Consider the following 8,915-nt stretch of genomic DNA (forward strand, 5'->3'; position numbering starts at 1 on the left):
CATCACATAGACCCTATCCACATTTTTAAAAAAGCCAGCGAGTTAATTAAGTACAAGGGCAAGTCATTACACGCAGGCACTAAGGAAGCAGCTCACAAGCAGGTCCTAGAGCACTCCAGCTCACCTGCCATTCTTCAAAGGTAAAAAAGAAATACTGTATCTCAAAAGTAGCTTTTTTCACTTCATATTGCTTTAATGTGCCTTCAGCTTTATAAAAAACTGTGCCTCTGGCATCCATCTACAGTGAAAACTTATCAAGCTTGCCTTTTTGTTTCATCTCCTGACTATAATTTGGTTAACATCATTTTCCTCTTCAAATTCCTTTACAATTATTCCAGGTAGACACCTGACCACTTTAATAGATATTGGCAGTAGAACTGAACAACCTCCACAAATAAAATCATCTTTTGCCAGCATACCTACAGCTACCTAAAGGTACAATAAACAATCAAAGAATCACAGTTTCATACTGCAATTAGATTGGGTACTGCTACCTTCCTTTGTCCAATGTAACACAATATCTATTTGTTTAAAGCATCATTAAAAATTTAGCAAGCCATATCACTTCAAATACCAAAATATATTATCAAAGAGCTACCTGGCAAAATATATACAAAATAAATCCAGAATAGGCCCAGCCTAAGAGGGAAAAAAAAAATCCCCAAAGGAGAATTGTAAGAAATTATGTATCATCAGCAGAGCAAATAATCAGCAATAGGTGTGAGATAAGCATTTTTTATACATGAAGTAGCAAAAACATTTCTACCACAGAGGGACATTCACTACTATATAAAGAACACAAAAAACCAGTTTCCTAAGAAACCACACACCTGACAGCACCAGTGAATGACATAATAAAAGGTAATCATAACAAAGACTTATAGCTAGGTAATGTTTAACCTCATCTTATCTTGAGGCAGACCTGCAAGGGCCAGGTTTTACCTATCCTAACAAATGTCTCAAAGTTGCAGGCTGCTCACTGTCCACCACACTCATTTCTTTCAGAAGCACAAGGTTCATGTGTAGCTAAGCAGAAATCTTGTTAATACTTCAGTAATTTTGCATGCTGAGCTCCAGAAAATACTTCCAAATCACTTCAACTGCATGGAAGGACTAAACTCAGCGGATTCCACTTATCCAAAATACCTGTTGGCATACTTCTGTAGAAGTCTGATCAATAATAGTATCAAAATTATTTAGAGGTACTTAACAGACAAGCCCAATGACTAATGCCTAAATAACCTGGTCAGTCTAAAAGTACATGACTAATATTCTAAAAATAAACGAGATAGCTGCCCCTTCTCAGGTAGGCTTACCAATAAAGCACATAGGAAAAGTGGCTGCTGGCAGAGTGGTCTGGACCTGCCAGCAACAGTAGCACTGTTCACGTGCCCTTTAACCACACAGGGACAGTTAATTACATGACAGTGGGAAAGGAAGTACAATTATGAGTCATCCATGTAACCATGTGCTTTATCAATACACTTCATAATATTAAAGTTACTAATTAGTGACAGCACAAAACAGTCGTGCAGTAATGGGAGAGTGAGCAGCTTGAATCTTTGGACCCTTTTATCTTTTACTGATCTGGTACTTAGAATTTATATGCATTTTGAAATCCACAACAAACACCTAGGAAACCATGAAATGCTCCCGGCATCCTAACACCTCACATCTGCTAACTGCAGATGCTTTTGGAATCCCCAAAATACTCTTCAGACTTCTAGACATGATCAGCTATATTACCAAGTTTCCATCAACACCATCCTCACTCTCAGCTCACTTCACCAGCCTACTGTAGAAGATGCAACAATGGTAGAGTTTAGCTCTATGCAAAAGGAATTTTCAGAAGTGCCACAAGGATCCTAAAGTGCCTAAAATTTTTCTGCATGAAATCTGAAACAAAGTTTATTCAAAAACTCCCAGACTTGCACACCAAGCTAGGGATATAAGTGTCATTTGATCCACTTTTGATTTCAGCTGGTTTATGGAAACTTGATTTTATACTCGCCAGTCATCTCCACCACCAATGCTTTTTCCTGCTCCTTCCTCTGCCATGACATTAGCTCAAGATTTTGTACAGCTGAAGTGAACAGTTTGGGGGAACTATCAAACAAGGCAAGGAGGGAGAGGGCAGGGAAAAAATGCTTAATTTCTTAGCTGGGTAAGTTACCTGATGCAGTTCTCTACAGCATTATCTCTCTATTTCTGCCAATACAGGGTGAGAAGTGAGCAGTCAATAAATAAGCTGCCTCACTGCACATGGGGCCACAACCTAATTTAATTTAATTACAAACCAACTTAGATTAGTTACAACTGTGGAGGACCCCAAAATTACAAGCAAGCAACAGAAATTCAGAGCAATTAGAAGATTACACAACCTGGCAATAAAAAAAGTGGATGAGAAACAACCATTTACACAGTTTATAAATTTGAGTTTTACATTCACAAGAACCCACAAGTCTACCTGTGCTTACACACTTCCTCAGACAAATTAATATACTAAGCTAATGAAGAAAAACAGTAATTTCAGATCTTCAGCTTTTCACTGGAGGCTTCTGCCTGCCTACGCATTAATCTGAAAAGGATGTGTCATTGCACAAAATATGTTTTGTACTAGTCCTGTTTATTCACTTATTGGTCTGAGTCCAGTCACTCTGTGACATTATCACTAATTCTAAATCTAAATGAAAATATAATGCTATAGTCTAGACAATTACCCAAAACCCTGGGCACATTAATAATGTGATAAAAGCAATCCAATTTAAAAACTGCATTAAGATTACTTTTTTCAGGATCTCTGCCAGTTTTATCTAGCCCACTATTATCTAAGAAATACACCTTCAACTTCTGAAAAAGATCAATATCCTCCTTCCACAGCACAATCAATCTGAGCCCACTTCAGCGAGAGCAGATTCCACAGACTCCAAGCTGTCCCTTAATGAATAATGAGGGAGGCACAAATCAAACAGCTTTTAATGCCACACTACCACAGCAACAGTCAGAGCATGGACAGCCAGACCTAGGTCACTTCAGACTTAATTGATTGCTGCCAATAGCACAGCTCCATTAAAGAGGAAAAGAGGTGACACATGCATATCCCAAAGTGTAAGCGCCACTGAGGCAGCTCCAAAGCCAGTAAAGCCTTCTGCACCACATTCTGCATCCAAATCACTTGAAAATGGAATTACAGCATGAGAGCCAGGGTATCTCAAGCTCCTCCTCTGCACACCCTGTTACCCATTTCTTCTCTCTGAGCACTTCAGCCCTCGAGAGCTGATGAACACACAGGACAAGCAGCATAGGTCAAGAGATTCACGAGCTCCAAGAAATTTATAAACTGAGCCAACCACTTTTTGGTAGAGGAGCACAAAGCAAGTTTGACAATCAAATTCCCTCGCTGGCAGGTCTGCTTATGCCTCCTTAACTGAGCCAGGCTTGTTATACTTCCTTACTTGCACTATGAATTACAACACTATCTAAAAGCCATGGGAAGAAAGGCAAAGATGACTTCCAGTCAAATTCTCCAGGTCTAATCAGCTGAGGGGAGGTCACAGTCTTCCAGTCAAAGACTTAAAAAACTGATTTTACTGCTTCAATATGATTGCTAAGAACAAGTAATAAACGTGAGTCACCAGAGGGCACTAAAGCTTCTACCAAATGGCAAATGCAGCCCTTCAATTAGGGAGGCTGATAATTACATCCACATCATCATGTATATTTTATCTGGATTGAACTTCAGCCAGCTTGTTCTAATCCATGTTCAAATCTCAACTACATACTGATGAGGCACTGAGCTACGTTAACTGTTGTGGTCACACTTGACATACAAGGGAGAGACTCTAAGTCTCCTCAGACAGACCAGAGAAAACAGGGCAGGCACATCTTCACACCCAATCTCAAGCTTCCCTTGCCTATAGAATGTATGTGTAAGTCTAAATACAAATGAAATTCTGAAACAGGCACGGAGAACAAGCCACAAGTCCTGCATCCCAAAGAAACAGAATAAATAACTATTCTTAACACTTTGAATCAAGAACTATCCTGTCATAGGGGACTGCAAGAAACATTAACCTGCAAAAGATAAAAGGGAAAGGCTTCTCCTTGACCATCAAGCAGCAATGGATGTGTCACTTTCTCACATATGGCATCAAATCAACTGCCATGTTACAGCCTTAATCTTTAACAGAGGAGGCTGTCCTTACCACTGAGAAATAGGCAGGTTTTTAAACCACAAGCATGATGCTCGGGAGGGGCTGATAAGAGCATTTCTTGATACTCTGACCAAGCAGCTCTAGCACTTGTCAGTGCCAGCCAAAGATGCACACTGCAGCACAGCCAGGGAGTTTCTGGGGCAGGAAACCTTGACTTGTTGATGCAGTTGATACAAAGAGCCAAAACACACCTAAACAGCAGACCTATAGAAAGAAGGGCAAAGCTTCCAGGCACTGCAAGGTAAACAGCTGCTTCTTTTCCCAGTTCAACCTAAACTGTCATTCTTGTAGTCAGGACTGTAGGTCAACAAAGGCATGAGAAGAGAAAGGGAGTCCTATCCTTATGGAAAAGTACACCTTATGCATCGAGCTGCATTTGTGCTGGAGTTACTGACATGTAAAAAGTTACAGTGACAATAGGGCAGAGGTAGGAAGGACTCTGTGAGCAAACTCAGGGGATCTCCATGGGTTCAAGGAAGACACCATTTGTGCCATATGACAGTCTCCAACTGATCTGGAAGCCCAAGGGGAGTTTTGAAAACACCAGCTGAGAGTGCACTAGAGTGGCACACCTCAGAGCAGCGAGTCCAAGAGTGTAAAGATCAACCTTTATATGCAGGTCAGGAACACTGCATTTTAAAATACTTACGAGTGTTTTATTCACTATACTGTAAGATTTACCAAACAGGTCCCTTTTTTGAGATAAACACAGACTGGGAATAGCCTCCCTTGGCCACAAGCTGATTCAATGCCCATCATATGTGCCATTCTAAATTCTGAGTCACAGCAGACAGCTCTAGTGCTCACAACACACCACAATGCACGATACACCCTCCCTGTTTTGACTGGGCCACCCTCTCCCTGTTTCCCCACCTTCTCCACTTCACACAGCTCCTCCTGATGCACAGAACCAGCGTTGGGAGCCCTTCCACACCTGACCCTGCCTGGCTTCAGCTCCAGTCTCAGATGGCCCCTTCCTGTTGGGCAGAAGCCCAGATGTGACCAGCTTGCCACAACTAGGACTCCAATGCTGCTCTCCCTGGAATCCTACAAGACTTTCACAGATCTTTATAAAGAAAAAAAAGTTGCAGACAAACATCCACACATTCCAGGCAACTGAGCATATAGAAAATCTACTTAAAAAGCCCAACTGCAACATGAAGAAACACTCACTTCAGCAGTATTTTAAGGTGATTAATTCATAAACAGACAAAACATGAAGCCCACAAAGCTCCTGTTCATGCAGTAACTATGACAGATAGAATTATATTAAAAGATCATTCCTACTGCAGCAGTGCCAGGTATTTAAATGCAAAGGTTTTTAACAGAAATGTTTCCTCATTATTTTGAAAATACATTTCAAAGTCTGTTTTCTAAAATGAGCTGTAAACCAAGACTTAGAAGAGATATATCATGTCTTTCGTGGCTTATACTTTGAAAAAAATGCAACCAATTACACTCCCCACCCCTAAAGAATATTTTCAACTCAGCTTTAGTTATTGAATGAAAGGAGGAGTTCAAATGACTCAGCTTCAAGCAAATATAAAGGAAAATATTAACCCCTAATCTCAATGAAAAAAAAAGTGGATCAAACTGATTAAGATGGAGGTGTGGCTTGTCAATTCAAATCTTTGGATCTTCAAAACACATCAAGCAGAACATTAGCACACAATGACTGCATTACTTTTTGTACAATCAATTTCAAAAATCAAAGTTTACACACGTAGTTGAAGTTAAAGTTAGCCTTGTATCTTCATTCTTGCTTAGTGCTGAGCAGCATAAAGATCAATAAAACATCAAAACATTGGCATTTTTAATTTACAGCCACCAGGCAAGATAGAAGTGTGAAAAGGAAAAGACCTCTCCAAAATTCTGCAGAAAAAAACAGCAACAAAAAAACCCAAACAAAACCCACCGGTGAGTAAACAGAAAAACCTCATGAAGAAGGTTTTCTTGGGGGAGACATTGTGTCCATTGGGCTGAGTTAAACATTTCTTATTAAAATGCAGCAAAATAAATTACAAAGTAGAATATTTCACAAGGGGGCTCACAGACACGAAGGGACTGCTGTACATCCTCCACATGAATTCACAAGTGCTTGTCCCCCATCTCAGCCATGACACACCAGCATCTCAGGACAGAACACACCCTCAGCTGGGTGGAATATTTAACTCCAGACTAGCTAGAGCATTCCTTTACATGAAGCCCAAACTCCAAATACAGATGTCACCAGAGGGCACCCTCTCAATTCCAGTGACCCAGCTTAAGCCAACTTCTGAGCAGGACTGCAGACAACCCATGAGCAGGGATGTGCAGAGGCTGTGGAAAGCAGGAATAGTTCTGCTTCTGCATGGAATTGCTTTAAAAAACGAACAAAAAAAGAACCACCACAGAAATTAAATTTAAAACAAAAAAACAAAAAACAAAACAAAACAAAACAAAAAATTGGAATTTACTTACATAGCCTAGAAACATAAAATATTTTCCAGGGTAATGAGAGACACTGCGAGAAAAAAAATCACAATTATCAAATTTTGTAGAACACTATGCTGTGGCACTTAACGGTGCCAACTCAGCCCAGCTGTTTTGGCACCCATGTGGATCATATCAACTCCCAAAAGCACAGACCAAGGCAGTACAGCTTGTGCACTGGAGACTATGTAAGTCCTCTGGCTCTGCTATCAGATACTACACCATACAATAATACATGAAAACATACATCAGTAGTTTTCAGGCTTTGGTCCAGGTATTATTTCTAAAGCCTGTTAGTAATGTTTTAAAACAAACACTAGTAAGTTAAAGTTCATTAAATAAAATTACACACAACCAGTAAAACATGCAATTGGTCTATATACCAAAAAGTCTCAAACCACCAGTTGGCATAAACAGAACGTTATACCCAATTGGAACAGAAATAAACACAAGCATAGTACAGCTAAAATGAAGTCAGCTGCAGAAGTAAGCAGTGATAAAAGAAAAAGAGGAAATAATCATTGTGCATCCCATATTTTCCAATCCTGAGAAAATCTAAAAAGCTGAAGGCCTATCAAACATTTGATTGCCTGGTTATCTACCGATCCCATTTGAAAAGAAATAGACTCCACCTCTTCCAGCCATCTGTGATTGCAAAGCTCCTAATTCAGCAGGGGCACAGAAGGAGGGCTGTAGGAATAGACCTGTACAAAAGCACCTTTTTTCAGCAGAAGGATCTCTCCACTAGTGTCCGTATAGGAAACCTACAAACAGACAGACACATCCACGGAATCTCAACAGGCCTGCAACTACTATCAAACCCGCAGGCCAAGTTACTTCAAACTACTGCCTGTCATTACCACCCATCATGGTTTGAAATGTATCTACAGAATTGTTCTTCCAGCATCTGCTGCCAGGAAAAAAAATAATGCTAACCATGCCCCGTATCTAATAAACAGCATCTATCTGTCCATTCTCTAAAGCAGATTCCTGCATACTGGAAGGTAACATGCCCTGAAATTACCCTGGTTTCCATGAAAGTGATGCGACGCGGTGTTCATGCCGTGCTTACAACCACTGTCCATGTTATTGTCTCTCGTGTCCCCATCCTTCCGAGCCGCCCTGCCCCCCGTGCCCGGTGCCCGGGCCCGTATCTCGGCTCGGAGCGATGGATAGCGGTATCGCGCCGCCACAGCCTCGCTCCGCCCCGGCCGCCCTCCGGCCCCCGCGGCGCCCCACGCACCAACAGCCCCGTCCCCGAGGGCTCCACACACAGCAAGGGCGGCGTGTCCACGTTATAACCCACTCTTCAGCCCCGCAGGCAGGCACCGGGGGGGCGAACATGTCTCGCCAAGCTCTGCATCCCTCCGTCCCGCAGCCAGCCCGCTGCCCCGCCGCGTACACACCGGCGAGAGGGGGCTCCGCTCCCCGCCACCCCCGCGCGAGGAGGAGGAGGAGGAGGAGGAGGAGGAGGAGGAGGAGGAGGAGGAGGAGGAGGAGGAGGAGAAGAGGGCGGCAGGTGGGCGGTGGAGCTCCGGGGGGGCCGGGACCCTCCCCGGATCTGGGAGGGGACGAAGTGCCTCCAATCCGCGGCCGGCAACAGCCCTGCAAGGCCCGGCGTGCGAGCCGGGGTGAAACCTCCTTTCTTCTCTCCTCCTCCTCCTCTGAGGAGTCGGACAATAACCCCCGCGGAGGCGGGCGCCGGCTCCCTCCTTCTCCTCCTCTCCGCCGCGACAGCGCAGCTCACCTGCAGGAGGGCGGGTGGATGGCGGCGGGACGGCCGCTCGGAGGTGCTGCCGGAGTGGCTGCGGTGTCTCGCGGGTGCGTGCGCGGCCCTGGCTCCGCAGACGCGGGGCGGCCGTGGCCACGCTCCCCCGCTGCCTCCCCCGCACCCTCCGTCCCTCACTCACACACTCTCACACACACACAGACACGGGGTGGGGGGGAGGCAGGCGGGGGGGGCGCCCGCCCCGCTCGCGCATGCGCGCAGAGACCCCCCCGACCCGCCTCCTCCCTGCGCCGCGCGGGCTGCGCACGCAGCGCCTCAGCCCGCTCCTCCCGGCCCGCGCCCGGCGTTGAGGGCGGGCGCTCCTGCCGCTTGCTCCCTCACGGGACCAACGAGGCTGGGAAAGACCTCCGGGACCAGCGGGGCCAACCTGTCTATGGCCGACACCATCGCGTCAGCCAGACCAGGTACTCGATGCCACGTCTCGAAGCACCTGCAGGGAC

General features: G+C 44.5%; 1 protein-coding gene across 4 annotated transcripts in view; it reads right to left on the reverse strand.

The window, feature by feature from the left end:
• The window catches only part of RALGPS2 (Ral GEF with PH domain and SH3 binding motif 2), a 109,200-nt gene extending 100,526 nt beyond the window's left edge, over positions 1–8,674 (reverse strand). The window contains exon 1 of one of the 4 annotated variants that reach the window (XM_079313753.1): positions 8,434–8,674. The gene's annotated coding sequence lies outside the window, so the exon portion shown is untranslated. Of the gene's footprint in view, positions 1–7,929; positions 8,339–8,433 lie in introns of those variants that run through there. The other 3 variants (XM_079313751.1, XM_079313752.1, XM_079313754.1) reach the window with 3 other exon arrangements.
• Between the last annotated feature and the right edge of the window lie 241 nt (positions 8,675–8,915).

This window comes from Erithacus rubecula (genome assembly GCF_903797595.1).
Source record: "Erithacus rubecula genome assembly, chromosome: 10".
Taxonomy (NCBI): Eukaryota; Metazoa; Chordata; class Aves; order Passeriformes; family Muscicapidae; genus Erithacus; species Erithacus rubecula.